Raw genomic sequence first — 12609 nt, forward strand, 5'->3', positions numbered from 1 at the left:
ACTTTTTTTCCATCTTGTTGATATCTCTAGGCTAAATGCTTATAACATATACAAGTTGAAGACCAACAAAACACCAAAATATGGTGGATTTTGCCTGTCAGTAATCAGACAAATAATTGCAAAGTACCAAGGAGCAACTCCTGCAATAGACCAGCGCCCACAGACGTCATCTCGTATGAGGCCTGGTGATCACTACTCCATACAACTGCCTCCTACTACTGCCAAGAAAAATGCTCAGAAGAGGTGTTATGTATGTATGCATACCACAAAACGCCCACAAACACGCAGAGACACTCGTTTTATGTGTGAGGAGTGTGAAGTGCCCCTCTGCATATACCCATGTTTCAAAGAGTTCCACAAGCTGCAGCAGTTCTAGGAACGTGTTTAGTGACTGTACATATGTATATATATTATGGAACAATAGTAATAAACATTGTTTTGTATTGTTTGTTTATGTAAACAAAGTGTATACACAAACTAATAGTGATAAAGTTTGTTCTGTTATTGTGTTGTAAACAATGAGTGTATATTTGAAGAATGCACCTTACATTGGTCTCACAGGCCACATAAGTTACCTGGAACAGAAAAATATTGAAAAATGCAAGAAACCTTTGAATTAGAGTAAATAAAAGAATACCGGGTGGGCGTCAGTTGCCGCTGTTGCCGTACGCACGTCACTTTCAGCAAACTTTGCAGCTCTATATCTCGGTAAGTACTGATGGCAAAAAATTTTTTTTTAGGCTTAAAACACTACTAAAAATATTCCTAACATTTTCATAAGAAAAAATAATTTTTTTTTTTTGAATATTTGGCGACAGAATGACAGTTTCAGAGAGGGGCCTGAAACAGTCAAAGGGTTAAAACAGCGACTTTGCAGTGTTTTTCATGTGTTTTTTATGGTTGTATGTGCAATTTCTTGGCCTCATTTGATAGAATGGAAGACATATTACAGAAATAGAGATGATTTTGATTGGTTTTAGTACTGGAAATGGCTTGAAACTGAGCTCAAAGTAGCAGAAATGTTAAATTTTTGCCGATGTTCAAGAGTAAACAAATGATCTCACACGTCTAATACACACCTGCTGGTGGGTCTAATATATGTTCACAAATGTGCTGATATTATTTATACAATTATTACAATATTGCATAACAGTAAATCTTCTATTTTTTGGTTTGAATAAAAATTCATTATGTGAATAAAAAATCAAAATGGAATTCATTAGTAAAGCCTGAAAACGTAACTAATGAAGAGAGGAAATGTTAGTTTAGTACCAGGAATGCCTGCATTAATTATTTTGGACCCTGTTTTGAAATTGGAGTATTTTGAACTGCATTAAATTGGCCAAATTACCAATTTCTAATCACTTTATTTTGTAGTTGAAACAGTTGATTTGGCGAATTCTTGTGCTCAATCGATAGAATAGAAGTAATACTAGTGAAATAGCTAAGAATTTGGTCGACTGGAATAATGTAATTGGTTTAAAATGGGAGTCAAATTCTGCAAAATCACCGATGCATAAATGTCGCTGATACATCAAAATTCACTAGACCATAATTTCGTCAATTTTCCATCAAATTTCGTACTTTTTGTTTTATTACCTTCAGAAAAAGAGTGTTCTCAGCATCGTGGTGGAGGATGCTGTGAACACTAACTCCAAGACTGAGGGACTGATTACCTCATCTTTTGTATATAGTTCTACTGTCCTCTAATTATGTCCTAGAATCTGTATTGATAAAGCCACTGGATGGTGAAACATCAACAATAAAGATATCCAGATGTTGCACATGTGTCTTAACTTTCATATTGTCGGTATTTTATACCTTTCTTGCACAATGATTATTATTACATAATAGAGAGATGTGCTCATGGAGAATGTAAAGAAACCGGGTGGCCCGTGCTGTATTTGAAAGACCACTTGCCATATAGAAAGTTTTGGTCATAATTTGAGATCGCTGTATTAGCAGAACGCTGAAAAGTGGGGCCCTGCTGTATATGAAAGGTTTTTACAGTGTAGAATTGATAAATGGAGGGAGGAATATGTGGAAAGTAAAAGAGAGGTTAAGAGTAGTGAGGGAGTGCAAAAGGAGAGTGTGGGGAGAAAGGGTGCATGAGGCAGTGGGTAGAATGAAAGTGGGTAAAGCAACTGGGATAGAAGAGAATAAGACACATGTTAAAAGTAGGTGGAGATATAGACTGGAGTGGTTAGTGCATTTGTTCAATATATGCATGAAGGGGGGAAGTACCTAGGAATTACCAGAGAGCATGTATAGTCTCTTTGCATAAGGCAAAAGGAGATAAAAAGAATGTAAGAATTACATAGGAATATACCTGTTGAGTATACAGTGGACCCTTGACCAACGATGGCATCGTCTAACGTTAAATTCAACTAGCGATACATTTTAACGCAAAAATTTTGCCTCGACGAGCGCTAAAAAACTTGACCAACACAATTCGTTCTGTCTGAGACGCGTCCACTTGTGGCCAGTGTTTACAAGCCAGCCAGCCACCGCGGTCCCATCTAAACATACAATCTGAACATTTCATATTATCACAGCGTTTTTAGTGATTGCACCTGCAAAATAAGTCACCATGGGTCCCAAGAAAGCTTGTAGTGCCAACCCTACAGCAAAAAGGGTGAGAATTACTATGGATATGAAGAAAGAGATCATTGCTAAGTATGAAAGTGGAGTGCGTGTCTCTGAGCTGGCCAGGTTGTACACAAAACCCCAATCAATATCGCTACTATTGTGGCCAAGAAAACAGCAATCAAGGAAGCTGTTCTTGCCAAAGGTGCAACTATGTTTTCGAAACTGAGATCGCAAGTGATAGAAGATGTTGAGAGACTGTTGTTGGTGTGGATAAACGAAAAACAGATAGCAGGAGATAGCATCTCTCAAGCGATCATATGTGAAAAGGCTAGGAAGTTGCATAAGGATTTAATTAGAAAAATGCCTGCAGCTAGTGGTGATTTGAGTGAATTTAAGGCCAGCAAAGGTTGGTTTGAGAGATTTAAGAATCGTAGTGGCATACATAGTGTGATAAGGCATGGTGAGGCTGCCAGTTTGGACCAAAAAGCAGCTGAAAAATATGTGCAGGAATTCAAGGAGTACATAGACAGTGAAGAATTGAAACTTGAACAAGTGTTTAATTGTGACACTGACAATGTTGTGAAAGACTTTAGGAATGTCATAAAGGAACGGGAGGTACAGGCCTCTATGGACAGATATGTTGTGCGACAGAGGTCCAGTGACACTCAAGCTGGTCCTAGTGGCATTAAAAGAAGAAGGGAAGTAACCCTGGAAAAGGACTTGACACCTCAGGTCCTAATGGAAGGGGATTCCCCTTCTAAACACTAACACCATCCGCAGTCTCCCCTCTTCTCATCCCATCATTCATCACCAGATCTTCAATAAAGGTAAGTGTCATGTAATTGTACATGTCTTCTTCAGTTTGTGTGTATTAAAATTAATGATTCATGTGGTAAAATTTTTTTTTTTTCAATACTTTTGGGTGTCTTGCACGGATTAATTTGATTTCCATTATTTCTTATGGGGAAAATTAACTCGACTAATGATAATTTCGATTAACGATGAGCTCTCAGGAACGGATTAATATCGTTGGTCGAGGGTCCACTGTACTGGGTAAAGTATGTTATTATTGAAAGAATTAAGGGTAAGGCAGAGTAGGATTGCAGAGGAACAAGGTTTTAGGAAGGGTAAGGGATGTGTTAACCAAGTGTTTACAATGAAGCAAATAAATGAATTTATTTAGAAAATTCATTTAATTTAGAAAATTCATTTGATAGGGTGGATAGAAGAGCAATGTGGTAGATGTTGTAAAATGTATGTATGTTAGAGCAAAATGTGATAGCAAAGTGCAGGTTAGGGTATGTAAAAATTTGCCTTATACAGTGGAACCTCAAATTTCGAACATATCGCTTATCGAACTCTTCGAAAATCGACCGCTTTTTTCGAACCAACTTTGTCCCTATTATCAAACTCGCCCCTATTTTTGAACTGCCGGGTACCAGATCTGTCCACCTTCTTCAAAGATTAAGGAGATTTGCGCCGAGTGGAATGATGTCGAAATGTTTGTGGAGAAGTACCACCCTGAGCAAGCTGAAACAAGTTATCTTTGCAACAAGTTCAGTGACAGAACCATGCCCCATTTTAGGGAAATGTTAAAGAGGCGCCAGAAACAGAGGACTGTGGACAGTTATTTTGTGAGACAGGGGTCCAGTGACTCTCAAGCTGGTCCTAGTGGCATTAAAAGACAGAGTTGGGAAGTAACCCCAGAGAGGGCTTTGATATCTAAAGTCCTTACAGAGGGGGGATTCCCCTTCCAAACACTAACCTCAACTCCCTCTCTCCTCTTCCCTATCTTCCAGATGCCATCACCAATCTTCAATAAAGGTGAGTAAAAATATTATTTTATTTGTTTATTAATACATAATTGTACACAATATTTGTTGTGTGTATGTAAAGCTATAATTAATCTCTTTAAATTGTATTTTTTTTTTTTTTTGAATATTTTTGGGTTTCTGGAATGGATTAATTGTATTTCCATTATTTCTTTTGGGAAATATTGCTTCACTTTTCAAGCTTTTCAAATTTAGAACTAGCTCTTGGAACGGATTAGGTTCGAAATTTGAGGTTCCACTGTACAGGGATGTGTGATGTTATTATGGTTGATTAACATATTTATAGATTGAGACATTTATGCAACATGTTTATAGGTGGGGTTGTAATAGAAGTGAACACTAGGCTGTTAGGGAAAAGTGTGACAGTGAAAGATGATGAATCCGGTACAGAGTGAAAGTTGTCACAGTTGCTTTTTGCCAGTGACACTTTTTGGGGGATGATTCTGAAGACAAGTTGCAAAGGTTGGCAAACAAATCTGGGAGAGTATGTAAAAGAAGAAAATTAAAAACAAACATAGGAAAAAGCAATCTGATAAAAGTATTAAAAAATATGAGGAGGGGTTGTCCAAGTGGTTTGGACATTTCGAGAGGAGGAAAATAGGATGACTAGGAGTGCATGCATATCTGGGGAATAGGGAAGGAAGGGGATGGATTGTCCTGAGGAATGTTGGAGGAAGGGTGTAAAAGTTTTGAGTGCTAGGGGCTTGGACATCCAACAAGCTTGTGTGAGCCTGCTAATGAGTGAGTGGAAGCAAGTGGTTCTTACAATTTGATGAGCTGTTGGAGCGTGACAAGGTAACATGAAGGGATTCATGGAAACTCGTTAGCTGGACATGAATCCTTGAAGTGGGAAGTACAGTGCCTGCACTCTGAAGTGGGGTGGGGATGTTGGGTTTTGGAGGGTCATCTGAGCTGTGATGTCAGTGCCTTTCTGGCAAAATGGTTATTGAATGAGTAACAGTGAAAGTGTTTTCTTCTTTGTCAGGTCACTCTACCTTAGTGGGAGACAAACGGTCAAAAACTTTTTTCTCCTTTTTGCAAGAAAAGAAAATGCCACAGTGGTGTTTACTTAGTACCACCTGTATTCAATTGCAGTACCATAAATTAACTCCTCCTAGTTCTCTCTCTTGAGATTTGGTCATGCCTTTATGCAGATAATGTTACCGTAGTTTGTGCTAATATGAATATTCACTGCCATTCCCTCCCTTTTTTTTTTTACTCTCCTTGTGTAGTTCTGTTAAAGCTTGATTAACTGTTTAGTGTCTTGGTCCCTTTTTCTTTTATTACTGCTAAATCTCATGGGAACACCACATTGTCGTCATGAAAGCTGAGTGTCAGAGTAGTTTGAATTGATTGAACATTGTGTTGCATCTTATTTGGGGGAGCTAATAGACAGACCTTCCTGCTGCTCCATTCAACTTTGGTTTTATCCAACCCAGACTATAGGGACCAGGTGATGTATATTTCTCTGCTTTAGCACTTATTCTTTCTGGTCTCTGTGTCATTCATCATCATAGACTGCATTTGTCTGATGGTTATTTGGTCATCCTGAGTCAAAAACTTGTATGCAGCAGCTAACTCAAATTCATTATGGGACTGATGATATACCCATTGTGTTAGTTTTCTTGTTCCTTTTTATGGCCTTCATGGTCAAATGACCTATAGAATTATTACAGACATTTGTAACAGTTTTAATGATTGTGTCTCATTATTTATCCTTCAGCATTTGCACACAGCCCTTTACAGTCTTTAGGCTTACCTCCTCTATGTTATACCTGTTCCTCAATACTTCCTACTGCCATGGGAAGTCCATGTGGTTCTTTTTTTTTTCTTTTTTATCATTCCCAAAGTCTCGCCTCTCCTTAGACTCTTATTCGCTCTTGATCATTTCAAATCAGACTGATGCCGCTGTATATACTGTATGACCTTTATGGTTTTTAGTACCTTCTCTGAAGTGTACTAAAAATAATAAAGTTGTCCTTTGAGTTACAATGGGCTAGAGTTGTGATAATTTTGAGTTATGATTTGCCCTCATAAAGGAATTTAGTTTTGAGTTGCGATGAAAAATTTGAGATGATACACATTTGTGATTTAATTACGCCATCTTTTGTGCTGCCAAATTATCATAGCCCCTAAGGAGCACAGTAAACAGGCAATTTCTCTGAATATCAAAAAAGAAATTGTGAAAAAACATAATGCAAGAGTTAGAATTAGTGCATTGGCGCATAAGTATGGCTTTCCAAAATCAACCATCTCTACTGCTATCAGATAAAAAGACACTATGAAGGATATTAAAGTGGCTAGCGAGAAAAAGGCAGAGAGATTATATAGATGAAAAGACATGTTATTATGAATAAGAGAGTAGCAGGTGAAGATATAGCACCTTCAAAGTTATATCTGTGATTGTGCAAGTTCAAGGTACAGTAAAAAAGTTGTGCGTCTGGGATCTTGGAACAAATTATCATAAAACAAATTATTTTGGGGTTTGAGTTATAACAGTTTTGAGGTACAATACGTCTTTCGGTACAGATTAGTATCATAACTCGAGGGACCACTGTAATAATACTGCTGTGTACACTGATGGTTCTCTTTTGGAGGGAGATATACAGTTGTTTCTTGATCACATGATCCATAGCTAGTTGTGTGCTCTTCTTGCTACTGCTGCACTAACTACATTGTTACAATGTCTGCCTCCTTGTTTGTTGTGGCTTCTAAAACTCAAAGGGCCATTGTAAACAGTGCTATTCTTTGGTACCTTACATCCCTTTGTTGACATTCCTTGTTGACTATGTTGCATCTTGAGCAGACACAAAAAGGTCTTTTGGGAGAGGAAGACCTTAGCCACACACACATGCATTCAAGAAAGGGAATCTGCAAATTCTTTATTGCATTTCACAGTTCAGGACTTTTAAGTCTTAGCTAATAGTTGCCATTTTGTCTTATTTTCCAGTGCTAATGCAGCTCCTGCGAGATTCCTCGTAGGGACCAACAAGCTGTATTGCATTAAACCAGAATTTAGCTTCTGGCCATTCTTCTTCTATTGCTGTCAAGTGCAGGGCAGTACTTACAGGCCTGAGCATTGGTCACATTAGACTCACATGGTTATTTTATGAAAGGATGCCCGAAATCACTGTGAGAGTTGTCATGTTGTATTACAGTCCAACATCTTTGGATCAGCTTTTTTTTTTTTGTCAGGGAACATGCCAGCTTCGTATAATACACCCTCATCAACCTGATATGCAATGACCTTCTCAGATTATCTCATATTCCTTAATTGACACTGATTTACTATGTCAGCTGTGACTTCCCCGTCTTCTTTTTGTTTTTTCTGCTGTGTCCTTCCCTCAACACCGCTACCATCCATCTAACCCTTGCTGTGCTGTGCTTAATGAGCCACACAAGATCAGCACTTTGCAGAAAAATAATAAACATCCAAGAGTACTAAGTGTTAAATAATAAATGTATACTCTAATTTATAATGTACTGTACAGTAGAAAACCTTGTCACGTGATCATAGCTTGTGTTTTCAGTATTATATGATTTTCAAGAGAAATGTACCCATTTTCAATAATGCAAGTGGAGGCAGAACTCCTTTCTGCTGGTCATTTAGAGACCCAAGGGTGGTGCTGGTGTCATGGAGATGGCATGAGTGTTTGGTGTTAGAGAATCAACAATTCGTTCAATTTGAGATGATGAGATGAAGAAAAAGGCTCATGCAATGAGTAATCCTCATTGTGATAGTGAAAAGACCGAGGAATAAGTCATTACAGCTAAATAAAACAGAAAGTTTACTAAATGTGTGGCTTGAAAAGCAAGCAAAGTCTCCCACTTGATAGTCTTATTATTAGGGGAAAAAGCCTCATCATACTATAAAACAGCTTGTGAGAAGGAAGGACAGCCCAGAAACAAGTGCACATGTAGTGCTGGTTTAACCAGTTTAGAATGTGCAGTGGGCTCTATAAAGAATTGCAGGATAAAAGAAACCAGCAGCATATAACAGAGTACCTGAGCACCTCACCGAAACAATCAACTGACAAAGCTGCATTAACATCCCAAGATCTCTATCCTTCAGCATCACACCAACCTCAGCCCAGTAGGACCACAGCCACCCACACCACTCACTTGAGGATGTTAAGCATCAGTAAGTAAGGAATACTCTACAGTATTAATGTAAACATTGTTGAGCTACAGTCTGAACCTCACTACAGTTCAGAAATTATTATTTTTTGAAGCATTATGACATTAAAGAATATGTTTTGGCTCTCTTAGAGGTCTGAGGAATGCAGCCCTATTTTTTCCCATATATTTTTCAGTCCACAAGTCTTGGTAATCATTGGAATGCAGTTTTCAAGAACATAAGCTGCACAAATTGTGATCATCCACTGTAAATTAATTTACTTTAACAGGTTAAATTTTACTGTTCATTGTAATTATTAATTAGGTGTGGGAACAGCTTTTACAATTGAGACATCACACCAGAACATATCTTGCTGGAATGAGGAGGGACTACACTACATATCACCCCTATGACTTATAATATAAAACAGTCAGCCAAAATGTTACACAGCATAACCAATGTAATTCCACCATCCTTACACAGCAAACAATAACATAATGAGTAAAAAGAATAGGTTATACTGCTAAGTCATACTAACCATAGCAGTACACTTACGAGACTGCGATAAGAAGGATTCATTTAAAGTATTAATTGTATCTCAATGAAATCTTGCATAATAAGCAAGCAGCAAAAATCAAATAGTCAAAATGGCTATTATTACATGACAAATGAACTCTGCTTTTAATTTATTCATCAAATGTGGAGGGTTTACCACATTTTTGTGATATAATAGTCAAACAGACAACAACACATAAACAAATAAAAAAAATTATGTTGTTTTATTGTCACCCTTTCAGAAGCAGTATATTGAATAATCAGGGTAGTTTATACACCTTACTGACCAGACACCAAGGAAGAAGCTACCTTCATACTGGTAAAAGGCTGTATCCAAGGAGTTACCCTCCCTTAGATCAAATCTGAGTGCTTCCCATTACTCAGTTGTTGTATGACTTATGAGTTCGGCACTACGAGTGTATAATGACCAGGCAGCCACAAGGATTTATAGTCATTATTTGCTATAACTGCTACTAAGTTTTCCTCTGCTGTTCCTCGTGTGATAATGCTGTCAATAATCTTCAAGGTGTTGGATGGCTCATAAGGGCTTAATGCTTGTGAACTGGGAACCCCTCAAAGAAGGTTTCTTGATGCTAGTGAGGGGCTCTTGAACAAAGGAATTAGACCTGTGTGCCAATTTCTTGAATCAGATCTGAATGCCTTTCATTCCCACAGGCACTGTATGACTCCTATGGGTTTAACCCTCCCCGTGAATGAAAAATGTGATTGGGAAATATTATAAGGGGTTGATTGGACAGAAGGTAGGAAACGTTTTCTGTATTAAGAATGTCATTCAAGGAGGTTAATTGATGCAAGTGAGGGGCTCTTGATCCAAGGAATTGGGCCTGACTTCCCCTTCCTTGGATCACTCTGGTTGCATCCCATGCCCCGTGTGATCCTTATGGGTGTAGCACATTGTCCTAAATGTAATCATATTGTCCAGCCTATTTTTAAAACAATTCATGATTATAGAGACCTGTATGCCAGCTCCAGAAGAGATGCAGCAGCTGAAGGCATTGTTCCATATGTGCAGGGCCTACTAGTGGATATAAGTCAGTCCCGTAAAATGGGACACAATTTCAACATTGGAGTTGCAGATGTGGAGATACAGCAGTTAAAGGTCACATCTGGACTTGACCCACTAGTGGAAGGTCATATCCATCAACTTGTAGATAATGCATACCTCTGATGTAATGATTCTTGGTTCCTTGCAAGGGGGTCTCTTGTTGCTGGTGAAGGGCTCTTGATCCAGGGAATTAGAGCGAATCTCCACTTCCTTTCATCAGGCTTGATTGCCTCCCATTCCCAATGCAATGGATTTAGCTCTTCCCATAAATATAATCATAACTGATGCATCAACATCATGGAATCTTGGTACAGATGATATGTTATACAACTTCCCTAATCCCTGGCCCACCCTTGGGCATAACCTATCATTAGTAGGTTTTACTCACATGAGATATTAGTTTAATAGCGTTGCTATACACCCCATACCCATCCTGTGGGAAGTAGACAAAACATTACAGATAATGGGTGTCTTCAATTGCTACACCACTCCTCTGTCTCCAGAATGTGTTGTGCATCTGTTTTAGACTAAAAAAAAAAATATTCACTTGTTAGACGAAGAATGAGGGGAGACATGATCGAAGTGTATAAGTGGAAGATGGGTATTAATAAAGGGGATATTAATAAGGTCTTGAGGATATCTCTACAAGAGAAAACCCGCGGTAATGGATTTAAATTAGACAAGTTTAGATTTAGAAAGGACATAGGAAAGTATTGGTTTGGAAATAGGGTAGTTGATGAGTGGAACAGTCTACTTAGTTGGGTTATTGAGGCTAGGACTTTGGGTAGTTTCAAATTTAGGTTGGATAAATATACGAGTGAGAGGGGTTGGATTTGAGTGGGACTTGAAAATGAGTGGATAGAGTTATCAGAGCTTATTTCTTGGGTAGCATTGAAAATAAGGTTGGGCAAATATTTTGTTAGTGGGATGGATTGTAAAGGACGTGCCTAGTATGGGCCAACAGGCCTGCTGCAGTGATCCTCCTTTCTTATGTTATGTTCTTATACCCAGGTGTTGTACATGTCTTGTTCAACTACAGATGATTTTAATTGGTTAGGAACAGGATGTTTGTGAGGGGGGGGGCTCTATAGAATTGGGCTTTTGCTCTCTTTCATTGGATGGAACCTGGATGCCTTCCATTCCCACCAGAGGCTGTATAACCGGTACGGTTTTAGCCTCTCCCCAAAATGTAATCATCTCCACTCAGAGGCTATTCACTCACAAATGTTCAAGAAATATTAAAGTATTTTATCCACAGTGGCATATCCATTCTGGAAAATTACCCTGACCTTACATAATGTATGTAACTAGTAACCGTCGAAACTTTTTTTTTTTTAAATTAAATAATATTTTGCTCAAATATTAGGTCCCCTCAAGGAAGGTTCCTTGATGCTGGTGAGGGGCTCTTGATCTAGGGAATTGGATCTGTGCTCCAATTCCCTGAATTAAGCCTGAATACCTTCCACATCCCCCTCCCCCCACAGGCGCTGTATATTCCTAGTCCCCTCATGGAAGGTTCCTTGATGTTGGTGAGGGGCTCTTGATTTAGGAAATTGGAACTGTGCTCCAGTTCCCCGAATTAAGCCTGAATGCCTTCCACATCCCCTCCCCCCCGGGCGCTGTATAATCCTACGGGTTTAGCGCTTCCCCTTTGATAATAATGTATAATCCTACGGGTTTAGCGCTTTCCCCTTGATTATAATAAAATATTAGGCAATGTAAATAATTCCGAACCATATATAGTCCCCTCAAGGAAGGTTCCTTGATGTTGGTGAGGAGCTCTTGATTTAGGGAATTGGATCTGTGCTCCAGTTCCCCGAATTAAGCCTGAATGCCTTCCACATCCCCCCCCCCAGGCGCTGTATAATCCTCCGGGTTTAGCGCTTCCCCCTTGATTATAATAATAATAATCCGAACCATATATATGCTGCATTGAAATATTCTTTTGTGACTGAATTCATGTCTCCTTAAATAACTCATTATGATTATAAGCAGATATAAATGTATGAATAGTTCATTACCACTAACTTCCATGTATGTCAGCTTTGGGGCCCCAGTCCCTGGGCCCATTACATGCCTCTAATATTTTGACTACCACTCACAGGATGCGTATGGGGTGCATAATATAGACATTAAACTAGAGCTATTACTCCTAAGGTCAACCATGATCATTCCCAGGCACTGTGTAAGTCTTATGGATGGCCGGGAGAGGTCAAAGGGGCGCTCCTTAAGAGTAAGGAACAGTGTGTATCATGTGATTGTTGGTAAGTTGATGTTACTGTATTTATTAGCGAATGTTTCAAGGCAGGACGAGTTCCGGGACGTGGATACAACGTATAATGAAGGGGACAGGGTTAAGAGTGAACGTCAGCAAGACGAAGATCATGGGGTTGGATGACGAGGGTAGGAGTGGGATGGGGATTTGCTCCCTTATACGAGAGGTGGGGGCC

This window comes from Cherax quadricarinatus, chromosome 7, assembly GCF_038502225.1.
Source record: "Cherax quadricarinatus isolate ZL_2023a chromosome 7, ASM3850222v1, whole genome shotgun sequence".
NCBI classification, from domain to species: Eukaryota; Metazoa; Arthropoda; class Malacostraca; order Decapoda; family Parastacidae; genus Cherax; species Cherax quadricarinatus.